This window comes from Emydura macquarii, unplaced genomic scaffold (assembly GCF_026122565.2).
Source record: "Emydura macquarii macquarii isolate MOO-44397 ecotype Brisbane River unplaced genomic scaffold, CSIRO-AGI_Emac_v2 contig_1644, whole genome shotgun sequence".
NCBI classification, from domain to species: Eukaryota; Metazoa; Chordata; order Testudines; family Chelidae; genus Emydura; species Emydura macquarii.
In genome coordinates this window covers 19,123,145-19,148,884 of record NW_027131781.1, presented here as the reverse complement: position 1 = coordinate 19,148,884, position 25,740 = coordinate 19,123,145, and the positions used below count along the sequence as shown (strand labels likewise).

At 38.3% G+C, this 25,740-nt stretch overlaps 1 long non-coding RNA gene across 1 annotated transcript in view; it reads left to right on the top strand.

The window, feature by feature from the left end:
• LOC137158353 (uncharacterized) overlaps positions 1–24,495 on the top strand; it is a 178,341-nt gene extending 153,846 nt beyond the window's left edge. The window contains exons 5-7 of the long non-coding RNA XR_010921382.1: positions 15,168–15,217; positions 16,650–16,682; positions 23,828–24,495. This is a non-coding gene — a long non-coding RNA (uncharacterized lncRNA). The remainder of the gene's footprint in view (positions 1–15,167; positions 15,218–16,649; positions 16,683–23,827) is intronic.
• The last annotated feature ends 1,245 nt before the right edge of the window (positions 24,496–25,740 follow it).

The window sequence follows — 25,740 nt, the reverse complement described above, 5'->3', positions numbered from 1 at the left end:
TACTGTGTAACAAATAATTCAAACTCCTGACCCCAACTTCAGAAAAGACGTGAATATGTAGACAACACTGCTCTGGCAAAGTAAAGACTCTTGGTGTAAATGAGAATCTGTGTTAATAACAGAGCAGGAAATTGGCCACAATAGTTATAAATATATGCTGAAGATAGAAAATACAGTTTGCAATGATGTTTTTAGGCCTTATTCAGGAGTAGTCTACGAAAGTAAAGATCATTCCGGAAGATTGCTAACTTTTTTCCTGCCATCCGTGCATGTTAGTCCCACTCTCCCACCCCCCAAGCTTGCTGTAGTTAGAAATAATTGAAATAATTTTAACAAGCCTGATAGGATTTGTTGGCAGTAGGTGGTCATTGCCATACCTTTTTCCCTAAAAATAAATACTCTTTTTTTTTTTCTTGAAGGACTTTCCACGTAGATTAGGTGAACTCCAAGAAATTTTTTGTTCCAGAAAACATCTAGAAGTTTTTGAGAAACTCTAAAAGCTTCACAGAACAGTTTTTCATCCTTCTGGGGAAAAAAACATGTTTAAACACACACGCTTTGTGTGTGTGTTTAAACAAAATTACTTTTTTCCCAAGAGAATGAAAAACTGTTATGTATGTGCACGCCTCCTTGATACTATACTGAACAAATCCCCATGGGAAGAATAAGTTGAGGGTGGAAGAAAAACACAAGATCATCTCTGTTTTTAATGACTCTTAGAAACCAGCTCTCCCATTTGGCATTGTACTGCTCAGATAAGGTAACGTAGAAGAGTTCGGGGAGACAGAGCAAATGAGAATGAAAGGATGCTGGAATCTAGCAAAAATACTCTTACTCCTTCTTCATCATTCTGAAGCTGCTGTGCGCTGTACTTCATAGGAACAATATAGACAGGGAACATAGGTTTGATGGTCACCTATGTTCTCTCCACCCGTCCTTGCTACCTGACATTTTTTTCCCCTTTGAACTGAAAGTAAACCTTAAAGGTCAATTCTGTGGATGAATATTAGCCCCCAGTCCATAAAAAAAATCTAAGATGCACTCCTATATAAATGGAGATTAATTTGTAAAAGGGAAATGTGAACAGGAAGAAGACTTCTTTCAGAGGCATTCTGACATTAGAAATATCCCCCAAAAAGCATTTCCAAAGATCCAAAAAGGAACAAAGATAAGTACAGCAAACACCCTCAGAATATCCCGTAAATCAAAAATAAATAAATAAACAAAGATTACAGAAGATAACATCTCATAGGCACTTAAACAAAATTACTTCCAAGGTCCAAAAAAAACCAGGCGGGTCAGTAGTCAACAACAAAATGACATTTCAGCTTCAAAGATCCTTAATCATACCGTGATCCTGAATCACTCGAGAAATGATAAGGGCCCATTTCAGACAGTGTTGTTTCTTCGTGGGTTTTGGGTTTGGTTTTTTTTCTTTTTTTTTTGGTACCTTGTTTAAGTGCCTCTTAGCTGTGACTCTTCTGTAGTATTTTTCGAGTTATCAGTGGAAGTTGCCCGATAACTTTGCCTTTTTGCTGAATTGTGAACCCACAATGTCCCAATGGATTTGAATTGTAATGAAAAGAATCCTCCCATCCATGCTCAACTTTTGCATTAATCTATATTATTTCATAGTATCTTATTATGATGTTACAATAGCAGACCAAATATGGAAATATCTGCAATCATTAGATGCAATAATTATAAAACCAATAGCAGGAAAGAAGAAATGTAATAGATATGCTCAAGATAACACATACTGGGACATTTTGATTTTACTGGCAACATCAACAGAAAACACTTTCTAAAGGAAATAAAATGTAAATATAGATTAACACAACATTACAGTTGAGACTTTACACACACGTTTTTCAAAATTGTGATTCCAACAGCAACTGTAACTTGCCCTTTGGTGGTGTTACAGACAAGCATTAGAATTAACACGATGCTGTGTATAGTAACACTATGAAGTATTGTAGCAGGTCATATGATAGTTGGTGTAACAGGGCTTTAGACCTGGACTCAGAAAAACACTTCAGCCAGTGATTAATTGTAGGCATTAATACTGAAGTCAATGGGACTTAAACATGTACTTAAGACCCCTGTTCATCAAGGCACTTAAACACATATGTAACTTTAAGCATGCGTGCTCTCTGACTTCAGTGGGACTACTCTGCTTAAAATTACATGCATGCCTAAATACCTTGCAGAAACAAAGCTATAGTTCAGACTGCATACTCTTCTTCATTCAGAGTCTTTGGTCAGTTGCTCAACATCTTCAGTGTTGAGGCCCTGATTATCCAGCACCAGCTGAGGTGGAGCAGGCATTATGTGCACATGCCTCATGCATGCCTACCAAAATAATTGCTGTACGCCCAACTCATCAAAGGAGAAAGGAAATGGGGAGGCCAAAAGAAACACTTCAAAGACACCTTCAAGACAAACATCAAGAGATGTGGCATCGACATCACACACTGGAAAACAGCAGCCCAAGTCAGAACTAATTGGCAAAAACTTGTCAAAGAAAGAATGACCACTTTTGAGGGAAATCGTCTCATCTTGGCCGTAGAAGAACACCAGAAAAGATAGGACAGACAACTGTCATACAGCAGTCATGGCCAACCCTGCCTTCCAATACCACCTGCAAGGTCTGCCAACGAGTCTGTGGCTCAAGGATTGGGGCTCTTTAGTCACCAAAGGACCCATATAAAATAAACACCAGTGAAAGAGATCATTCGCATCTATCGAGGGATCGATGACAGTTAGTTGCTCATATCTTTCTGAACATTTCACTTTTTAGGTTAAAATTTTCCATGCTTGGTCTCTGCCTGCAGGTGACTGTTTGTTTTTAATAAAAAGTTAGCAAAAATGGTTCATCGTTTTTAAGAATGAGAAAAGTGAATAGAGTGCACATTTCCCATTATGCAAATTGCATGTGGCTATCATTGAATGACTCTAAACCCACAGTGGATGAGGGTAGGAAACTGAATTTTGGAAGGATAGGTATTTGAGGAAAGAGATGTGCCTTTTTATGTTCCAGTGAAAATTGATTTTGATTTGCTGAGCGAGAGCTTGAAAATCATCATTCACTCACATTTGGTAGTCTTTTAACAATAGCACTTTTTTATCCACCAACATTCTAAAGGGAAAATAGTCACAATGCAAATTTATATAAAATAGTCACAGTGCAAATGCAAACTTAGTTGATTAACTACTTAGGGGGAAATGTGGTGAACTTGTGCACTGAACGAAGAGGTTTATTTTTACAGAGCTAGCTGGTGCTCAGATGAGGGGGCTGCTGGCTTCTGTAACTTTTATTATCATAAAATACTCACTACAAATAAACAGCTCTGGGTGGACTAACTTAATCACTTTTTGGCCTCCGCATCTTTGAACCACATGGATACACCAGGGAACGTGCACATAGCAGTCAAGAAAGACTCTGCAGGTGAAGAACACTAGGCTATTCATCACATTTTCAGATGTTACTGCTATTGAGTGACTCATGTAAAGTCAGTGTAAAAGATTCATAGATTCATATTAAATACTGTAAAGCTTCTTCCATTTTGGTTAGCCTGGCCCTTTAAGTCACAGCCTAGCAGAAAGTGGCAGTGCAGAAGCACATAGCTCCCAGTGTCATAGTGTCCAAGTCAGGCTCCGTGGTTCTGGAGCAGCACAGCTTCTGCTATATCCTTTATAAGGGGACAGTATGTGATTCTAATCACACATGGAGCTAATTCTGCTGTCTGGGGATCAGGAGTGACATAGTTTCAGCCCTAAGCCCCTGGGGAGCTTACTATCTCCATAGGCTCCAGTCTCCAATGATCCTTGAACTCTGAGTGCAAGGACTGGGGTTGTTTGGTCCCCATAGAGAGGCACAAGGCAGAGAGGACTCCTTGCACCCTCCCTGCATCCCATACTTGCATGTGGCCAGCACAAACTGTCTCTTAATGATCAACAGGAAACAAATAATTGAATGTTTCTTGATGTGTTGTTTGGTAAATTAGACAGAACATTTAATATTAAAATAGCAAAGTGAAGCATTAAAAGTGTTTCCTAGACAGTTTTCAATTAGATTTCTTTGCAAAGTTAAGGAGGGTTGAATAAATGGTCAGCGCAATATTGCTGTTCCCCCCAGTGAACCTACAGTTGCTGGGCTTTTGGAATAGATTAATATAAGTAGGGAATTTCCTAAGTGTGTTTTAGAATTCTTGAAATTACAAGAAAATGTGAACTTCATTTTCAGTAAAAAATGTGCCAGTACATTGCTGGATGGATATAATAAATCCACAAGAGGAGACAATGCAGCTGTTTCAGGAAAGGCTGAAGGCAGGGTTTTTAAGGGTAACTGGGGAGCTCAGGGAATTGGTAGTTTGACTATAGAAGCTTTTGTATCAAGGTTCTTGGAGACCATACTGATGACAGTAGTGATGAGCAGTATAGGGTGGAATGGATGCAAATCTGAATCCACCCAAGGTTGGCAAGGAACAAAAGTTATTTTCATCAGGTGGCTGTTCAGTGTCCCATGAGAAATGAGGAGTTGACTTTAGGCCCTAATCAGCAGGCGTCAACATCACTCGAACATTTGTTAGACTACGTATTTAAAGGATATGAAGATTCCCATCCCTAGACTTGTTCCTTTCAGGGCAGGTCTGAAGCTTATGGGTGGATGGACCGGTTTTGGGGAGTGTCCAGCAATCAGATGCTGCACAGATAGAATCAGTGACAAAACAGGACTTCAGAATTCACTCACCTTCCACAAGGACAAAAACTAGATTATTCTTTAATAGTCAATTTTTCTAACTGCTCTAAAATTCACTTGCATACTTGGACTGTCTGAAAATTGTTGTGTCTCAGGGGAGTCCGAGGCAGGATTAGTAGTCCCAGTCTGAGGTGGTTTGAGCAAGGTACTTGAGATACAGCCCAATTTAAAAATTTTTAAAAAGCACATGACATCAAAATGTTACGGTTCTTAAGTATTTTTGCACACACCTGGGGCTCAGTTTGTGGTTCTTATCCTCTGCAAATTGATATTGCCAGGTCAGGATGAATCAGTGTCTAGAACCCACTGGCCCTTTAATGAAACAATACTTTAACATTATTCAAGTTAAAGTTGGATCTACAGTGTGTCACAAGCCAGATAATGTCATTTGCAAATGTGCAGCAGGATGAGGGCTCTGTTGCAAGTCAGGGTTTGCAAGCACACTGATGTTAAAGTAACGGTGTGGTTCAAGGTGGTATGCAATGGCCATTAAATCTGAGCTGCACCTGTGGCTGTGATTTTGAGTCCTCCTTTTGGCAGCTGTATGAGAATAGGCCTGGTGCATGTTAGTTGTTTTCTTTTTGCAGGCACTCCTTTTGGAAGGTTTTCCTGAGAGCAAAGTTTCTGGTTTCAGTCAATATTTATTTCAAATTGCTCTAAAATCCACATGCATACTCAGAGGGTTTTGAAAATTGCTATTCCTCATCAGGGACAGAGGTAGAATTAGTGGAACAAGTAGGGGGTCACTTGGTCCAAGAGTTCCTCAGGTACAGACTCCCAAAAAGCTGAACTCTTCCGTACGATATGATTTCAAATATTGTTTTATGGAGCATCTGTACTCAAAGTCCTCTTCAAAACACCGTTTGTGTTTAAACTATTTCTGTATTGCAGACTACTCTACTCTTCGTCACTTAGTATTAGCTCAATTGGCAAAGAACTGCCCACAAACAGCCCTCACAAGCTGTCACAATAATCAGAATTTAGAGGGAAAATGATGAGAGTAATGAATGGAACATAAATTTAGGAAAATATGTGATCACAGAACACTCTTGGTTGCTAAACATTTTCAAAAGGACATTGTCAGTGTTAACTGCCTAAAACTTTGTTAATGCAGCATTCATGTTACCCAGTGGTGGTGCCTCACACCCTTCCAGAATGTGGAGATCAGCTACGCTTAAACCTCAGAAAATCAGGGAATACTAAGAAACACGCTGTGTCCACAACACAACCTTAGCTCTTCCCCCCCTGGAACTGACAGTAGCGAATAAGAGTGGTGCCATAATAATTCATAGAAACTACACACAACGAATGAAATGAGTGTTCCATTGTTTGTGTTAACTTGTATTCCACAGATCTGAGTTCCAGGGTTTATCAGCATGCAGTGCTGCATTCACTGTGTTCGGTGCAGCTGGACTAAATGATGGAGGGATTGACTGAAGAAGGTTGGAACTGCTGTGACTGTGATATGAAGAAAGAAGCAAGTGTACCTTAAAAGATCAAGCATGTCTCGTTTCAGTGCTGAATTCTATAGAATTGAACCAGGATATCTTCTTGCCATGGAGATTGTCAACAGTCTGGTGGCATACATGGCATTGGTGAGGGATAGGTTGAAAGCATTGTCTCTGCAAGACTCTTCAGGGTAAGGGTGGTGCATGTGGAAAAAGTTTCATGATTGAATGTAAGCAGCTCCTGCTTGTTACACCTGATCTAAACTCGAGTTTTGCCTTAACAAAGGGAAGGTGTGAGACTGTCCTTCAGCAGTGCTCATGTGCTCCATTCAAATGTTCAGTAATATCTGTAAGGGTAGGGTTCTAATATGTGTGTTAGCATGTTGAGGCATTGCTCAAAGAGGGCAGAATTAAAGTTGCATTGCAGGGATGTTAACTTAAACCTCTGGAAACTAGGCAATACATAGTTAAGTCTATGTTACCTTAACTCTCCATTTCCTGGTTTTTGGAGGTTTAAGTATCGAAGCACTTGACATTCTAAAAGGGCATAAGGCACTATTGGCCCACCTTATCTCTGCGTTAATGGAGCTTTGAGGCAGTGAATATAAGAGAAAGATTTCAAATGTGTAAATCATGCTTGATTTTATTCATATATCTAATGCTTCAGATGTTGTAAGTGAAAATATTTATAGATTTATCATGCTTCGGATGGTACTTGTGGAGCTTTCATTTATGCTTTTAAGGATGCAAATATTTGTTTTGCTATAGCATCTCATTGCTGATAACTACCACTTAATTTGTTTGACTCTCTGCTTGTAAAAATATATTCTAAAGTAATAATAGCTCAGTGGGACCATATGAACTATCAGAGTGTTTGGTACAAGGCCACATCTAGTTTCCTTTCATTATTATTTTGTGTATTATGACCTCGCCCCCCCCCCCCAGTGATATATTTATAGACCTATAGTTTTGTCAAAAAATTCCCAGTTTATCTGCCTGATTTAAAGCAGGAACTTGAACCTGCGTCTCTTACATCATAGGTGAGAGCCCCAACCACTGGACTGTTGGCTGGGGACTCGCTTGCTATGGATTTTCACCAGAAAATGTTAAAAGGTCTTGGTTTTGTCCCATTACAAATGGCAACCTTTTTTGAAATCTCAGAAAATTTTCATGAGACAGAAAAAAATGTTTCTGACACAGCTGTAGATACTTATACTAACTGAAAAGGGGGCAGGGGAGAAGAGAGAGAGAGAGAGATTATTAAACTACTGGAACCCTAAATTGCTGAATATCACACTTGAAAATCAGTATTAAAGGGAATGTGGACAGTACATATAGCTTTTCTATAAATCAATTTTAAGTTGCAATGAGGAAAGGTCTTGCTTCAATCAACACATTCAACAATTAATGTGTATCAATTTTAAAATATTTTAAAAGTGTCATCATTGGAATAAGATGCTAATTTTTCCTAGTCTGCACTATTACCACAAATGATTTCATGAAGATACCATACTAAAAACCGGATGACCTACTAAGTTTTATCATGAAAATAAATTTAAATATATTGTCATGTGGCAGCCACTTCACCAGTATTCTTGTTGAGCAGAAGAGAATAAATAGTTGAATAAATATCAGTTTATATACCAATAAATAAATAAAAAAATGTAAAAGTACAATTTGGGGAGTCGTTTGGGTAAAACAGAGAATGCAGTTTGGGTTGGATACTGACCTTGATAAGCACGTACATCTTCCATCAAAGTCCTAGTTCATCCTTGCTCTGACCTCCTATTCTTAGTTCTGTGGGTGCAAAACACCACCATTCTGATTGGGTAACCTTTTATGTTGCCTTTGCACTGGTATAAAAAACTGCACACTGTGTAGGATATGATGAATTAGGCCCCAAAGTAATCAGTGATGGATGGGAGCAGGATAAAATCATTATTATTAATTAGCTCCAAAGACTATTTTATCTATTTTACCAGAATATTATTTTACTTTATAATGTTTCTAGACAAAATCTATTTCTTAATAGATTAATTAGTGTTAGTTTCCTCCACTCTAGCCAGTGAACCCCTGTATGTGTTTAAAGGGGGAAAAAGGCCAGCATATAAAGTATATGCAAAAGCACTGCTGAAGTGAAGACTCAAGATGTATAGAACCATTGTTTTGTGTAACATTTCAAGAAATTGTTTTACAAGAGCCTGTTTTCCAGTTGGCAGCCAAATTTTCTAGCAAAGCATCATTCCATGTATTGAAGGTTGCAATATTTTAAGACATTAGAATGAAAGCAAACAGTCTGAGGAGCTGCTATCTAGGTTACAAAATCAGGTCTAGACATGCAGATCCATTTTTTACTGAAAAATGAAGGCATGCATGTTGCCTTCTTCATTCAGTAAAGCTAGTATAAGCGCAGCATTAACTGACTAATGCACCGCAGAACACCAAATATTGTCAAGTCACAGAGATTCCAATGTACAGACTAAAGGAACTGGTGCCTTGATGTCATCCTCAGACTGTGCTGATGTTGTTAAAGTTTATTTACTCCTCACTCCTTATATTATAGTCTGAGCTGGGGCACTTTCCTCTTGATTTGTGAAGGGATCTGATATGCTTCAAATTTACTTTCCAGTTTTAAATCTGCTTCCATATTTTGTATATATCTATATATAGGGAGCACTAGATAAGACAAGAAATGTTGACACCCTTCTGAGACTTTCTTTGTGCTCACGTGTACTGTTACTGCACAGCCAAATCTGTCATCTTAAAGTCTGTTTTGTTTTGGGGTTTTTTTTACGTGGAACGTTATGTTTGCATTACCTTGAGCTGTTGTCAAGCTGGCTCTGTTTTTATTGCCCTTTTGAGCTATTGCTCAATAACGTATTTAGTGAGTTCTGTATGCAAATTCATACAAGTTCAGCTTTACCTTTTATTGAAAAGGTCAGGAGTTCATTTCCCAGTGAGAATGACTTTCCCACCTACTCCAGTGTTTCCATTTTTAGCTGCACTATGTTCATTCCTCTGTACAGAAAAACATCTTGGAAAAGCACTTAAAAATAAAACAATGAATATGATTTTATCATACTCTCCTGGGTAAGTGCTTACCTGGAATCTTTGAAAATGGTCCCTGCAGCCATAGACACTGAGAGGGAGCACCAAATACCTCCTGATGGATCATAATGGGTGAGTTTTCCAGTAGGATACTAATTGATTATTCAATTTTCAAGCTCAAATATTTTCATCTAAGCCCTAGTGTTCTGCCCTTTACAACAAGAAATTTGTCAGCCATACGGTATTATTTCTTTCAGTTTTAGTCAGAAAATGCCATAAGCAGGTGGGGTGGGGGTAGGATTTTTTTAAAGTATGTACCATTTCAGCCTAAGATATTCCATTTTTATAACCTGATGATGTGGAATTAGTTATAGGGAACAGATGTGGGTCCAGTTGTGTTCCTCTACACATGCAAATGCCCGCTTTGATGACATCACGGTTCAGGGAATAGGGTACATGATAGGCAGGAGTTTTTACCATTGACTTCAGTGAGACCAGTATTAGACCCTGAGTATTCTGTCATTGCTGGGAGTAGTATAAGCCTATTGTATTAATTATTCCTATTTCTACTACTGCCACACGGTTTAAATTTAGGCAATCACTTCACCCCGTGTGCCTCGATTTTCCCATTTGTAGATTGGGCTTAAACATACATACCCACCATTGTACACAGTGTTGAGATTGATAGGTGAGTGCTTTAACTTGTCATTAGTCACGTGAGCAAGGTGATCAGGATTTGATGCATTACTTGGAATAAAGTTACAGAGAATACTGTATTATTTGAATAGCTGTTTCTTAGTGGCTATGATGTATATGCAGTTCCTAGCCAGGATATAATGAGCAGAAGCTGCAGATTACACACAAGCAGCATCAGAGCCACAATTATCCAAATTAAATATGCCTATTTCTTTCAGAATGCCTTTTGGGGGTTTTTACTTTCTCCAAAAACCCAAGTTCATTTTTAATGCCATGGAAACAGGCACAAATATGGCAAAGGCCTGTAAAGCTAGAGTCTGCTGTCTAGAGCAGGTTTCCATAGCGTGGAAGATGAGCATATTGCTTGTTAAACTGGGCCCTAAAAATGACATAATTGTCACTAAAATATCTTATGAAATTTGTAATTATTTCAGCATCATGCCAGAGTTTGGAATCAATCAGTGGTGTTTCGTTTTAAAAAAGAGTCCCGTTATACATTAAAAGATTTGCTTTCAAGAGGTAACTTATCAAACAGTTCTTTATAAAACTCTGGTAGGGGGAAAAACAATGTTTTGAGTATATAATTTTAAATATAACTGAGTGCAAAAAGAAAGGGCCAGGTTCTGTGGCCCCTCTCTGCTTCCTCTGCACTGTTCTTGTGGCACAAAGAGAACAGAAAATCCCTGTTTCCCTTTTTAGGGGTGTCATCAATGGGCGTAGAGACAGCCCTCCTTAGCCCCTAGCATAAGGAACCTCTCAGGGGGGTGGCTGTAGCACATGGTTGACACATGGTTTGTTGGTGACTGTAACCAGCTGGCACAGCTTATAGCAACCACTTAGCTGTTCTAACCTTCTCTAGGGCCATGGCTGGTGCAGGTTGGCCCAGAGAATCAAGGAGCTGTAACTAGCTCTCAGATGGCCATCCTACCTGCAGATTTTGGACCAGATGCTCTCCATAGGCAATATATTATATAGTCATGGTGAGATTCACATAAAATCAAACACTAGATTGGTTAACTGAGTATATCTTCCGTGCACCAGACTAAAATATTTACAGTGCAGTACCTCATGATGAATACACGATAGATTATAACACCTGAACAACAAGCCACATGGTAACTCTTTGAATCCATGTTGCTAAATGTTCTGAGCTTTGTGGTTTTTGCATCTGTCTGTCAGGTCTGATCCTTTTCCAGTGCCCAAATGAAATCTAATCTGATCTGACACAATGCTGTGCTCAAGTCATCTTCCAACATATTTTGAAAGGGGCCCTGATTTTTTTTAATGGGTTATAGGGGGAAATTATTAATTACAGTGTTTAGCGGTTGTATTATTTTGCTGCTGTTCATGGCTAATAAGGAAAGCATCTGAAATTTTACTGCTGGCACATCTCACCCTTAAATACATACTTTCTATTAATACTTCCACATTATTATTTTAATCCGTAAATCAGATTTGTCAGGGGCAGTTCATTAAAAAGTGGCTCCTGTGCCTAATATAATTCCTGGTAGCCCCAGTTTTGGTGGATAAGTGTTGATTTTAAAAGGACTGTTATACCCTGAGCTCATCAAACTCCTACTTGCCTCAGAACAACCATGCTATGGAATATCAAGGGGGAAAAAGCGTGTCTGTTAGTAAAATGTTTAGTCTCCTCAGGCACTGAAACACAGATGGATTTTCAATCCAGCCATTCCCCAGAACATAGACTGTTTTTCAACAGATGACTGTTGAAACAGGGATGAGTGGTGTGAGTAGACAGGTAATTCTCTATTGTCCTGTGAGACTTCCAAAAGCAACTATGGGCACCAGAATGCCTCTGCCACAACTTCCTTCTATTTTGTATTAAAACTCAAATTCTAGCACAGAACTGAGATATGTCTGCAGAAGCAAGGGGTTAATGAACAACAAACTATGTACTTTATGTGACACACAAAAACATAATTTGTTTTAACAAATAGCTGTGAGCAGTAGCTGAGAGAAGTGTAGCAAATAGGATGTTATTTTTCACTCATTCTAGTTTGTGCAGTGCCCTGTACAATAATACGTACAGCACTCTTATCCTAAAAAGGCAGTGCCCAGTGCAAGAAAAAATACACGAGCATTTGAAGTGAGCCGGGGGGAGAGGAGGAGAGGGAATCATACCTATGGCCACATTTTGTGAGTAATTTCCTCCAGCAGAGCTCCTGACTGGGGCTGTCTTCCTCCTGAAGGAAGTGTGGTTACAGTATTGCTGCTTGTCCTCCTCTAGTATGCATCCTCACATCTTGTGCCCCATTTACACAAAAGCATCCACTGGTGAAGCAGCAGTAATGGTGCATTACATGTCTAGTGTAGACAAGGCTCAAGTCATAAAGAATCTAAAATTAGTGTAACATCCGCTGAATGGCTAGAAGAGAGAAGTGTAGGAAGAAAAGCAATTAGCAGGAGGGTGCAAGATGTGTAAGTGATAGTAGGTCACTTATACTTTAACTTCTTACGCCTTCTGTTGGCTTCCCAGGAGCATATTGTGCCCACTTACACTACCATAACCTAGGCCCTAGGACTTCTTTACCAATGTGTAATCAATACCACCTTACACATCACCTCTGTTTGCTCTGGGTAACTGTTGTCTTTATACATGCCTGTCTGAGGGCTAGCATGCCTGATTTGCATTTACACTAAGCCCTTGCACTCTGCTTTGGCAGTATAAAAGGGCCTCCCTGTGAGTGACAATCAGACGCCAATCTGGAAGGGGGCTAGGAGATGTATTTGTGCTCCTGAGAGTCAGGCAGCTTTACTGGGGGCTCATTCAACAGCAATTTCACTGACCTCTGCTGCCAGAGCCCAGACTATCCAATTTGGAGTTCCTCTGTTGCACTTCTGTTGTGAAGTGTTTCTACATTTTACCTTTTTATATACGAAAAGGTAAGAAATGAACAGTAAAAGAGGCTGATGCCCCTTGTGCTAAGGGAAGTTGGGTTAAGAATACCTGCTTCTACAGATCTGGCTGATCTTTTCCTTCTAGGGCACCAATGAGTCAGTGACTCCATGGCACTTTTTATTCTCTTCCTCTGGCCTGTTACCCAGTCCTTGCTTTCTGTCCTGTCACTGAATGGAGGTATTTGGAGTAGCAGTTTTGCCATTCTGGCTTTGTGTTTTGTATGTTGTTTTTTAAACTTCCACTAGCACCATTTATCTGAGGAGGTCAAAGCATTTTATAGATATTAGATGTAAGCCTCACAACACCTCTTGAGATGAATAAGTTTTGCAAAGGGGGAAACTGAGACGCAAAGATTAATGTGATTTGCCCATAATTACCCGGTGTCAGAGCTGAGCTGTAGGCAGCCAGCTGTAGTGATCACAACTGCAGTTAGAGTGGGAATCAGGTCAAGGATCAGGAGCAGGTTAGGAAACCATGGTCCAATGCATCAGCCAGGTATAAGTCAGTTGTGCAGACAACTTCCTGTGCCTCTCTTTGGGTTTAAATAGGAAGCTCTGATTCATCAGAGTTCAGGATGTACCTCCAGTCAGGTCCAGGGAAGCCCTCCCTGATGTAACTTCAGGTTTTCCTGCTCTTCCTGATCTTTCCTGCTGAGCTGGTTAGTAGCCAGCTGCGAGGTAGGACCAGGGTAGCAACAGTCACCTAGGAGCCCTGCAGACCCAAGCTTAAGACTTGTGGGGTCATGACACCCCGTCAGGCTGTTGCTTTAACTACCAGGCCAACCTTCCTCTCAATATGAAGAGCTTCACTTCCTTTTTAAAAAGAAAAAGAAAGATGCTTTGTGGTTGCTGCTTATTGCTGGATCTTTCTCTACTCAGTGTATCAGGTGACCATTTGTTTGGGGGTTGAAGCCAGGATTAATCATTGTTCAAGATGAAGGCCCTTTCTTCAACCGACTTGAAGCACGAATCAACAGGCATTGATTCTGATCTCTCTGACATAGTCATAAGTCAGGAGTAACTCCAATGAAGTCAACTAATGCTGTTGTAAGTGTGCTGGAATGAGATCAGAATCATGCCTTCCCACTTCCAACAGTAATAAGTTAGAACTGGTAGGCATGGAAAGCTCTTCCTTTCTGCCAGCTTCATTGGCTATGCTCCAATTTAAATTTAAATTTCCTAAACCAGACAGAGATTTATTCTTAGTACCCACTTTTTATAACATTTCAGCAGCATCCTGAGACAAATAAAGGCACAGCTCAACATAGATGACACCTGCAACTTAGGATGTCCATTTTCTAAGAAGCAGATGAAATATATTTTCCAGCAAGAGAAATGATGTATGTCTCAAAGTAGAAGACAGCCTGTTATCTCTGTAAAACTTATGGCAAACAATGGAAATCGGCATAGCCACAGTAGCCTGCATATTAAAAAGTTTCTGACAGTAACATGTAAAGATAATAAAATCAGATTGTCCTCCTGGGCACCCAGCTCTTGAATTATCTTATGATGCCACGCTCTCTTCTGATGCCAACATTTCTCTACCTAGAAATCTTTCTACTCTGTAAAGAGTACATAGAAGCTCCAAGAAATGTGGCGCTCACCTTGGTAGATCTACCAGCAGCTCTGTCTGAACAGAGATTCCCTCCTAGATCCTGATTGTCTGAGTCACAAACCTCCAGGTCTGTTATGTGGCACAGACTTGATTTTCCACTATCCATTTTAAAACTGTATATTTCCCTGTCTCTGTTAGTGGAGGATATATCTGGCCTTAGTATTTAGATATTAATCACTGCACAGGACTCATCCTTTTTTATCCAATGCATGAGTATACATTCTGTAAAAGAAGGGATAATTCTATGAAAACATACATAGATTTTTGTCTGTCAGGTACCTCAGCAAAACATATCATACACTGGATGTTTTATGTTTTGTATATACCTATAGATGCAGGATACTGCCTCCTGTGCTGGCTATAAGGGGCCTGATTCTCCTTCCACTTACACCAGTTTTACACTGGTGCAATGCCATTGACTTCAGTGATGTTATTCCTGGTTTATATTGGTGTAAGTGAGAGGGAAATCAGATGGACATTATGTAAAAATCTTGCATTCCATTATTACTGAGTGTAGCCATATGGCATGTCACAATTTTTTGTGCTTTAACAAAATAGCATTAGCTGTAGCAATAAATTTTGTCCGGACAGTTTTGTGACAAGTTATGATGATGAGTACTAATCTCCCAGGACATATCCATGTAATGAATAATTAAAATTTGGACTCTTCATCTTACAGCTCCTGGAAAGATTCATGTGTCCTTCTGATTACACCACTCTAGCTCTTGGGTAGGTAGCCTGGTAGATGGATTGGTTCTTTGTACGGTCTGGATTCAAAGTATATCAAATTATCTGTGTTCCAGGACTGTGCAGGCAAAATTTAATCTAATAATCCTATAAGAAAAGAATTTTACTTGTGCCTTTCAGTTTTGATTTTTAAAAAGAGAGACTTTTCAAATGTTCAGTCTGAAAGTATCAAAGGTATTGGGGGTTAGAACACTTTCTCATACATACATAAAAGTTAAACTATAAAGGTAATGCAGCCTCGGTGCAGATATTGCCAGAGGGAATTGTCCTCATTGAATACAAGGTTAATTCTGAAAGCTATCGGCTGAAAATTGAGAGAAGATTACTTTAAAGTTCAAACTACAAAAAGAAACATTTTTTCCCATTTCTGGCACATGTTGCTGCTTTATTAAGAGACAACACTAGTTCATTAGTATTCATGGAAATTCCCCTAATTTGCACAAACAAGTTGATCTATATGTACGTTACGATAAAAGATTTGGTCACTTTAATGTCTTGATTATATTTAATGTATGAAAGACATTGAAAGCTTTGTGTTTCAGTAGCAGAACATGAAATACAAAGCACAGAGCTAATAAAAACAGGGTAATTCTGTGTAACGTAAAACTCATTCTTTATTTTTAAATAAAAGGATTTTAACACACGTCCATGTTTTTCCTTTTTCAGTTTTTGAGGTAAATTATCCTGTGAATGCTAATATATATTGAATTAGAAACAATAATATGCATCACAATTGCCTTGTAAGAAAAGGTATTCTGAATAAAATTTATCAACACATTATGACTTTAAAAAAATTGTTTGGACTCCAAACTATTTTAATGCTTTCTGGTATATCCAATGTTAAAATAGTTTTGACTGCAACATTTTTTTATGTCACAGTATGTTGTTTTCTATAAAGAAATATTGTTTTAATTGTGTGAAAGCATTTCTTCTTTGGATAAAGAAAGCAGGAAAGTCTTCAAGCCAAAAACAGGATCTCAGGAAAATGTGTGCACATTTTGACAGTAATTAAAGCTCCTGCAACATTGATAATCTCAGTGTTATTTTTAAACTAAATGTTTCTGTACAAACTCTGAAACTATAGTAAGAATGTCTATATATACATTTAATTGCATCAAAATAGCGTATCCATCTGTGTGCTTTGTTCTAAGCTTGCTGAGTGAGTTGAAAATAAGGAATGTGCTCTGCAAACTAAGCAAGTTACTACCAGCAAGGTTTTTTTGGTGTTTTTTGAACAAATATTGTAAAAAGTAGCTGAGGAAAACTACCCAGAGAATTAGTTGGAAAATTTTAGCAGATTAATTCAGTTGTAAGTAAGGTAATAGTTTCATGGCCAAGTCACCACAAATGTATTTCCACAACAAATACAATTATGTGAATTGACCTGTTTCTCTCTTTTGTTTTTCCCCACTAGTTTTATTTCTGAAGAGACAGCCCCCTGAGAAAGGTAAGCATTGCTTTAATATTCATTGCCTTGGATCAGTGTGGTCAAAATACTTTTATCAGGCTTGTGTGTATTTCTGCCGTGACAAATAAGATCTTTTCTCAGTGTATTAGCGTGAGTGTTCTGGAGCTCCCAAAAGTTACTTTTTGCTGTTTGTGTTTGTGAACTGGGAAGCCAAACATAAAATGGAATGTAGTGGCTGAATACTCAGATCTTTTGCAGGAGAGAGAGAGTTTTTGTCTTTGGTTTTCCAGTCTGATTAATCCTTTAATGGAACTGAGAGTTGTTAATTTGTGTAGCTAGGTCACATGACAAGTTCTTTCTTGTTTTTTTTTAACGTCTCTGTAGTACAGCCGTGCACTTTTGGGAAAGTCTATTCTCGAGGCTTTTTAAATTAAAAAAAAAAAGGTTACCTCCACATACTGCTGTAATATCGTATTTTAATTATGGTTTGCAATGCACTTTAGACACTGCTCCAGCAGGGCTGTCTAATTAACAAGGTTGTTCAGCTTTCACATAGTATCAAACAAATAGTTGCTGAAAATGTCTTCATCTCACTTTCTGAGACTGAAGTTTGAACAAAGGACACTTTGCTCCATTGTTACTAAAAGGTTGTCCAAAATGGGTAGCATCTGGTTTTCAAATATAATATTAAAATCTCTAGAAATGTCTGAGGCTTCAGTCTAGCAAAGCAGTAAGCACATGCGTAACTTTAAACATGTGTTCCATTGACCTCAATAGGAATTCTCACATGAGTAAAATTAAGCATATACTTAAGTAATTCCCTTGATCACTGCCTGAGAGGCCTCATTTTCAAATGTAAAACTGAGCTTTTTACCCTGAGGAAAAGTACTACATATTGTAGCAATTAGTACTTGCACTAGATTTTTAATATCTTGAAAATCAAGGCATGCATTTCAGATAAGATTCAATAACAATATCATAGAGAAGAAAATCATTTGGAGCCTTGAAATAAGATAGGCCTCCAAAATCTCTGAGGTTATTTTTAGACTGTTGGAAAGAAAAGGCGATATATGTACAGTAAGTGAGAAGGAAAGAAAGAAAACAAGTATAACTGGAAACCATTCTAAAATTTAACAAAACAAAAATGTCAGTTTTAATATCAATTTAAAACTTAATCAAAGACAAATTATGGTGAGAATTGTTATCATAAATCTTGATAGTATTGTAAATGGATTCGGGCTCAATCAAATTAAGGTTCCAGTGAGGTACAGTTATCTTCACTTCCTAATTTGCTATTTTCTGTAGAAGTCCATTGACTAGAAAGATTCATTAAAATGGAAAAGAAATAGCCCAAAGATGAGGGGAAATATCTAAGTTGTGGATCTATCACTAGTCTGGAGTAAGGGGCAGTGCATAGTTGCAGTGCTCCAGCAGTGGACCAGAGACCAAATTGTTATGTAAGGATCAAAATTCAGTCCCTGAGTTCCTCCTTGCTCCAGTTGGGAAGCAATGTGCACCAGTCCATTATGTGGCACAGAGTACCTTTCTCTCCACTCTGGACACATTTAGAGTCTCCCCTTCCCTTCTCCCCTTCCTACTCTTCCTTCTGCCTACTCCTCTTCCTTTCCCACTACTCCCCATCTTCTGTGCAGGAAGAGAGGTAGCAGTCCTGCAAAGTTTGCTCTCCCTCCCCACATGATGCAAGTAGTCTTACACACCATACTTCCTTGTGAAGGTTTAAAGGGCAAGACCCAATTTTGCATTTACTGTGATGAATGTGATATCTGTATGGAAACAAAATTGAGGCTTTAAAAATTAAAGAGAGGAACTTTCCTCATAAGAGAGAAATTCACCCTCTGCAGAGGTCTATGCACCACTTAAATCCCACTTTGGTTTTATTGTGATGGCATTCATGAGACTTAAATGGTGCATGGGGTATATTTCTCTTACAAAGTCATACATTACTTTCATTGGGGCTGTTTAGTCTTTGATATATCAAAAAATAGATTAACATTTTGGGTCAAAAAAAGATATTTCCCCCCTCTCTTTTTTCCCCCCAACAAGATTAATTCATTTTTCTCAATCAGTAAACTGAAAAACAAGCAATAATTCTGCATGTGCCAAGCCTTGAAGAAAGAGCACATGCAATATCCTTACTGGAACCTAAATACATTGAGATATATGTAGGGGTGGGCTGAACTCAGCAATAGAAATTTAAAAATTAATCCTAGAAATATATAATTCTTGCTCCTCAGAAAAGCCCACAGATACTTGTTACTGATTGTAGACTATTTCAATTTTTCTGGGAAGTAATGCTGTATATCATCTTCACCAGTTGCAGTAGTTCTGATAACAAATGTTTAAGCCATCCAGTTGCACACGAGCATTCGTCACTAAAGCTTTTGAAATGCACTCTTTATACTTTAACTTGTATCAACTGTTGATGTCTTGCAAACTTAAAGCAAATGCCAAACCCTAATGCTTTTCATATTCCTTTTGCTTGTTCTTTGAGCAGGTTTCACACAGGTAGCAAAAGCTTTAATATGATGGACCTAAAAAAAAGAAAGTCAGTCAAATGATTCCTATATTTTGTGTGTGTTTTTGAAAGGAGATCTTCTTTATTTTATAAATACTGATATTTTATAGTGCTATGTCCAAGAATATCAGAGCAAACACAAATAGCTAGCAACAATTTAGGTGAAAAACTTTAGCTCCTCTATACTGTGGTTATCTTGAGAAACCACGTAGCAGTACAGCTTTGTGGGTTAATTCCTTTGAATCAGCAAAACTGCTTCAGATTAACAATTCTTTTAGCTGCTGCCATATATTTTTATTCTATACAATAACAAACATGATTATCACAGAAATACCATGCTCTTCTTAACCTGTTTCTAATTGGGAGAATCTACAGTATCTATTCTACAGTCCAGCTGACACCGAAGATTGAAGTGTAATTACAGCACAAGCAATCTCATCTCTGGTAATTACAGCTGTCACCATCGATCCAATTAACCAGGATAACTAACTCCACTGAGCCAGACTTGACAAAGCTTTCTTGCTAAATCCAGATTGCTTTATAAGGGGTTTTGTTGGATTTTTGAGACTTTTCAATTGCCAAAATACTGTTGCTTAAAGAAAAAGATAAATGTGGATTTCAGATTAGGGGCTAGAAGGGAAATCTCATTTCATTACATTTTAATAAGTGAAACTTTTAAATGTGCTTGCAAATCAAGTTTTGGAAATGAGAAATAGTCTCTTGGGAAAATAAAATGGGGGGGGGGGGAAGAGGGAGAGACCAAAAAGGCTGCATGATGTGCAAGTTAGGGCAGAATTTGGCCCAGTGCTTCTAGTGAATGCTCAACACAGCACCTAACAGCCAGCCAGCTCCTGTCTCTTTCTGTCCTAGCTCTGCACACTGAAGTTCCTCAAGATTTACACTGGTGTAACTGAGAGCAGAATCTACCCCAACTGATTGACATTTCCTCACTCCCCCTCACCAGCCTCCCCACACCCAATACCTGGAAATGGTTTTAGATATACCCACGTGAAATATACTGTCTGTAATGACATCTAGAAGTGGAGGTGTGATTCATTGTGTACATAATACTTGAGCCCAGATTTGAAATACAAGCAGAAAGAATTCCTGATTCCATAAATAAAAAAAAAAAAGGAACTCTGTGCACCTCAACACACAATGAATATTTTACAGAAGATTCAGCACAAAGATACAACTTCTTTCAGACATACTGCACTGTAACTTGTTGGCATTGTAGTGTAGGACAAGGGCAGGAGAAGTTCGTTATCCACAACCTGCTCATGTTACAGCTGCAACTTCTGATGCATTAGAAACTGTTCCTTTCCATCCTTTTGGTTGCAGACACTGTCTGTATTTAGGACCAGATCATGATACCTTATTCTCATTAAGTACGCTTGATGACTTCATTGGAACTACTCAAGGTGTACGTTACTATTCTGTGTAGGTAAGAGTGTCACAATCTCTCTTATAGGGAATAGAGAGGGCTCTCAATATCTTCATATATCAGTCAAATTCCATAATGCAATCTGCAATAGTTCTAAGGCACTTGAGTCTTGAAGACATGAGTGGGACTATAAAATCAGATCCTAGCTCCTTTTGGAAGACCTCAAAGTGTCTATAGGTACAGCTGGGTTAGTTGTGTCACTGGTGTAATTTCATGCTGTTGCCTTCGCTGGAGTTAATTCCGGTCCACTACATCAAGTACTACATTAGAACTTTTAGAAAATGTTGAAATTTTGTTGAAGAATGGAAAGAATTTGTTATTTACCCTCTTCTCCCAGTTTTCTATCAAACACTGTATTGTCTAGATTTTATCTGAGCTCATCAAAACTACAAAAAATGAAATATGCCCATAGTGACAATGTTAGTAAAGCTATGTAAGATATGAAATTGCAAAGTCCAGCTGGTCTGCATGCATGCAAGAGATATAGGGAGACCTTTCTTTTTAACATACCACAACTTAACTTTGATGGAAGTATGCAGAAAGGAAGGCAGAGGAAAGTTGCCACTCCCTTTACAATTCCTCCAAATTGCAACTCAGATCATAATTGTAGCAGAGTGAAAAAGTCTGTAGATTCCTTCAATAACCAGATGGTTCACAAAGCTACCATATGGGAAACTCTGTCTATGGAGAAATTTACCTATCTGAAGAAAGACAAACACAATGAACTATTTCAAAATATAACCTCCCTTTGTTCAACATGCTATAAAAAAGAATTAATCGAGACAACCAAAATCTGTGGCATTCTTCACTCCTTACTAAAATGACATAGTTACTTTATGTGCAGTATTTTGCTTCTAGCTGTATTTATGGCACCACTGAAAGGGAAAGAACACTGGATGTACTCCCTGTGGGACCATATGTACAGCTGCATCTGACTAGTGTATAAAAATAATCCAGAAGAAGCAGTGAATGACTGTGCCCTGGGCATCATTCTCACTATAATGTCATGACATATATTATATAGTCAATATATAATATATATTATATACAATTGTGAATCTATGCACCATCAATAGATGAGATATTATAGGGACATAAAAGGAGAGTAAGATTTTTTTTTTTTTGCATTAGGCATGTGAATGTGTATGTTTAAGAAAAAGTATAGGTGTAACAAAATAAAAATTCATGTTTGATGTTATGGTTGAATCAATATTTGAGGAAGGGTTTAGAGAAATATCCCAGCCTTAGCATGAACAGAAGAATTGTTAGCTAGGCTTAATCAACTGGAATTTCATCACCTTTTAAAACTATTACATTTGTTTCCTTAACACATTTGTGAATAATAATATTTTTAATAAAAGGGTAAATTTAGAGGATTGCACCATACCGACTCACTATTTTAACAGTGAGAGTAATTAAGCACTGGAACAATTTACCAAGGGTCATGGTGGATGCTTTATCACTGACAATTTTTAAATCAAGTTGGTTTTTTTTCTAACATTTTTGTTCTAGGAATTATTTTGGGGAAGTTCTACAGCTGGGTTGTGCAGGAGGCTAATCTAGGTGATTACAGTGGTCTTTTCTGCCCTTTGAATCTATGACTATGAACTGATGCATCTTTTGCTATATGGTTGCAGCGCCAATCAGTAGTGTTACTAAAGTGTCTAGCCTAGTGCATCTTGGGAAATCTCAATAGAGCAGGAAGATGGCAATTGCTGAGGTCTAAGAGCTATGTAACTAGGAGTCATTAAAAAAAATAAGACAATGGGAATACAGTACAGTTTTTAATGAGGCATTGGGCCTTAGAGAGAATACCTTTTAATTAAAAATATATGCAGCTAGTTAATTTATGTACCAGGTAGGTCCTGTTAAGATCAGTGAACCATTGCATTTTCTGCCCCATAAGTTTGCCTACTTTGTAACATATGCGTTATGAATCTGCGTTAATTGTTCAGGACCAATACTCCACCCTTCTCTATTATTTTTTTCCTGCTTTGGCGTTGTGCATTCTGCCACAAGGCTATCCCATTGCATAATTATCTGTGCTCACCATATCAGTGTTGTGCAAGCTAGATGACAGATTTGCCTGTGTGAGTAATCCCTCTAATCAGTAGCTTTTAGGGCAGGTTCTCTCCAGCACTAGAGAACTACTAGGTTCTGCCTGTTTCTGAGGGTCCGCGCTGGCCCCAATACAACTCAGAGCTGCTGCTGCGTAGTTCTAAGTGCACTTCTGCTATAGGATCCTTAATAATAAAGTGGCAAACATATACCCCCTAGAAAGCACACACACATCATTGATTCATTATAATCCAGTACGTTTGTAGCCCTCTGTGATAGAAGATGTGGTCCTATAAATCCTCCCTATATAGTATTATTTAGTGTTTGTATTACAACAGTTCCTGCATTGGAGATCTGGACCCCATTGTGCTAGCTGCTGTATATTCACTTAGTAAAAGACAGTCCCTGCCCCAAAGAGCTTGCTGTCTAAGGGTAGAACTTTCAAAAGTGTTCAGAACTCCCCTAACTCTGTTCCCATTGAAGTCAATGGTAAAACGCCTACTGACTTCAATGGAAGCAAAAGTAAACAAATGCAGAGTGCTTTTGAAAATCCCCTTCTAACTAAACAGACACACACGAACAAGTATTGGTGCCCGCTTTGTACAAATGGGGATCTGAGGCACAAAGAGATGGGATAACTAGGCTACAATCAGCATGTGGCAGAACAGGGAAATGAACCCAGCACTCCTGAGTGCCAGACTAGTGCCTTAACCATCATCTCCTATTGATTTCAACAGCAGTTCTGTAGGTGTTGGGATTGCAGGAACAGGCCCAGGATTTCTTCCTTTTCATGTCCCCTTTAGGCCAGATCTGTTCAATGACTTGTCTTTGTCATATGTGTTTTCAGGAGTGGGTGCATATGTTTTGTATTTTATTGTCTAACATTGTCCATTATTGAGTGCACTGACTCATATAACAGTGTAAACAGAACACAAGCAATAGATGGAATTACTTGCACAAGTCCATGTCCTGCTATGGCTCTGAATGACATCCTTTCTGATTGCATAGTTTAGTTGCATGTTTTATTAATGTACAATATCAGATCTTGAAATATCTTAACAAACGCTTAAAAAACCATGATTCAAAATGTCTTTGTTCATATTTTCTCTAGAGAAAAATTCTGATTTTTTTCTTTCCAAAATGTAGATCTACAACTTCTCTGAAGCAATGCAATCTTTCCCACTTCTACACAGCATTAGCACTTGTCTCCATACACTTATTGCTGATGCCATTTGTTTCCTCTGATATCATATTATGCAAATGTCATGCATAGCCTTGCAGTAAAAATAAGGAGCCTTTCGCAACAGTCATTTCTTTTTCACAAGCTCTACAAAGTGCATTTCACAAACCTAATTGTTTTAACGATTGAATTGGACAATGAATAAAACAAGATGCAAGAGAGGAAATTCCCCAAACTGCTCATCTTAAAGGTCACAGACTAAAGTAGTTTAACTTCATAAAATGGAACCCTGCGTCCTGTAGGCTGGCTAGGAGAACCTCAGAACATCTTGATCTGAGGAGAGGTGAAAATCTTTGCATGTCTAATGGTCGATTTGTGGCTCAGAGAAGGTCTGTGGTTGTTTTTGTAATCCCAAACACAGCTGTTCGGTTAATTGAAAAGACCTTTTAATAAGGCTGAATGGTGGATGCTTTTCAAGTAACACAATTCAGCAACTGAAGCCTTGCCTCGGAGCTAAAGCAGCAACACTGTTCTGTCCTAACATCATATTCGTTTTGGAAACAAATGTTCAGCTTTATACTTTTTACTGGGGATGTCAAGTTGCATGTACTGGTAAAAATTACATTCATTTTAATATCACTGTCAATAAACTTGTTTTTAAATGACGTCTCAAGCAGTTTTATGCTAAAGTGGAGCCTAGCAGCATCTCCCAAAAGGCCCACCCAGTTGAGGATTGCTGAGGCAGTCATTAGAATGCCTTGTCTACAAAAGTGCAGGGTCAAACTTAGGTCAGAATAGCTTTCTTTCATAGTGCATGTGCCAGCTCGCTCTATGACTGTAATCCTGTTATCTCTATCCAAAGTTTTGTTTTCACTCATATCCAGACACATCTAGAGTACAACCCTGCAAACACTTGCTCACACAAGTAGTAACTTCTATTGATATGAGAAATTCTTTTGAAAGCAATAGGACTACTTCCACTACACCCAGCAGTGTGGGATCTGTTCTGCGTTCTATACACAAACTCTCGTACATTCAGTCACTTTATTTGTATATTTATTTTATTTTCCAACGTTAAAAATGTTGTGGCAAAAAAGCTTTTTCCCCCACAAAGACAGTCAGCCTTAATATGAGCTAAGCAACTAGAACAAAATCATCATGAAGTCTAATGTATTTGAACATACAGCCCTAAGACCTGTTCCTACTATATCAGTGAGATAAAGGACTATGAGAGAAGCACTACAGCATAGAAAAAGAAATATTAACCCAGCAAAAGGACCCTTTTTTCTTTTAAAGAAATACACTGTACATGTATTGAGTTTTCCAACATGTTCAGGATAGTTTTTCAGAAAATGTTAAAGATAATTTTAAACTAAAATATTATTATTGTTAAAACTGTATTTTAATGTCATTGAAAGCTTTTTCACATTGTAAATCTAACTCTAGAGGAAAGAACCTGTTTTTACAGGAATGCTCTGTAACTTGGGCTGTTAAGGTTAAGTGAGCTAACAATGAGTAGAGATGTGTGAATTGGCACAGTTTCAATTTACGGAGAGTTGGTGTACTTTTTTTTTTTTAATTTGGTGCAGCTCATGTAGGTTACAATCTCCCAAATTTTGTTGTGAATCTTGTACATACCCAAAAACTCAAAGCAAAAGGTAGTTGAGGCCATCAAGTTTTTGCATGGTGACAAAGCCATGCGAAAGAAATCAGTTGCCTGTATTTCCATCTGGAACCAAAAATTAAGCCAGGTTTGCTCAGAACTCAACTTTATTTCTGGTATACAGGCAGAGAAGACCATTCTGCAGTCTAGATCATCTTAGCCCAATTAATGTGGCATCTCTTACTGATGAATTTTAGAACCTATACTATCCACACA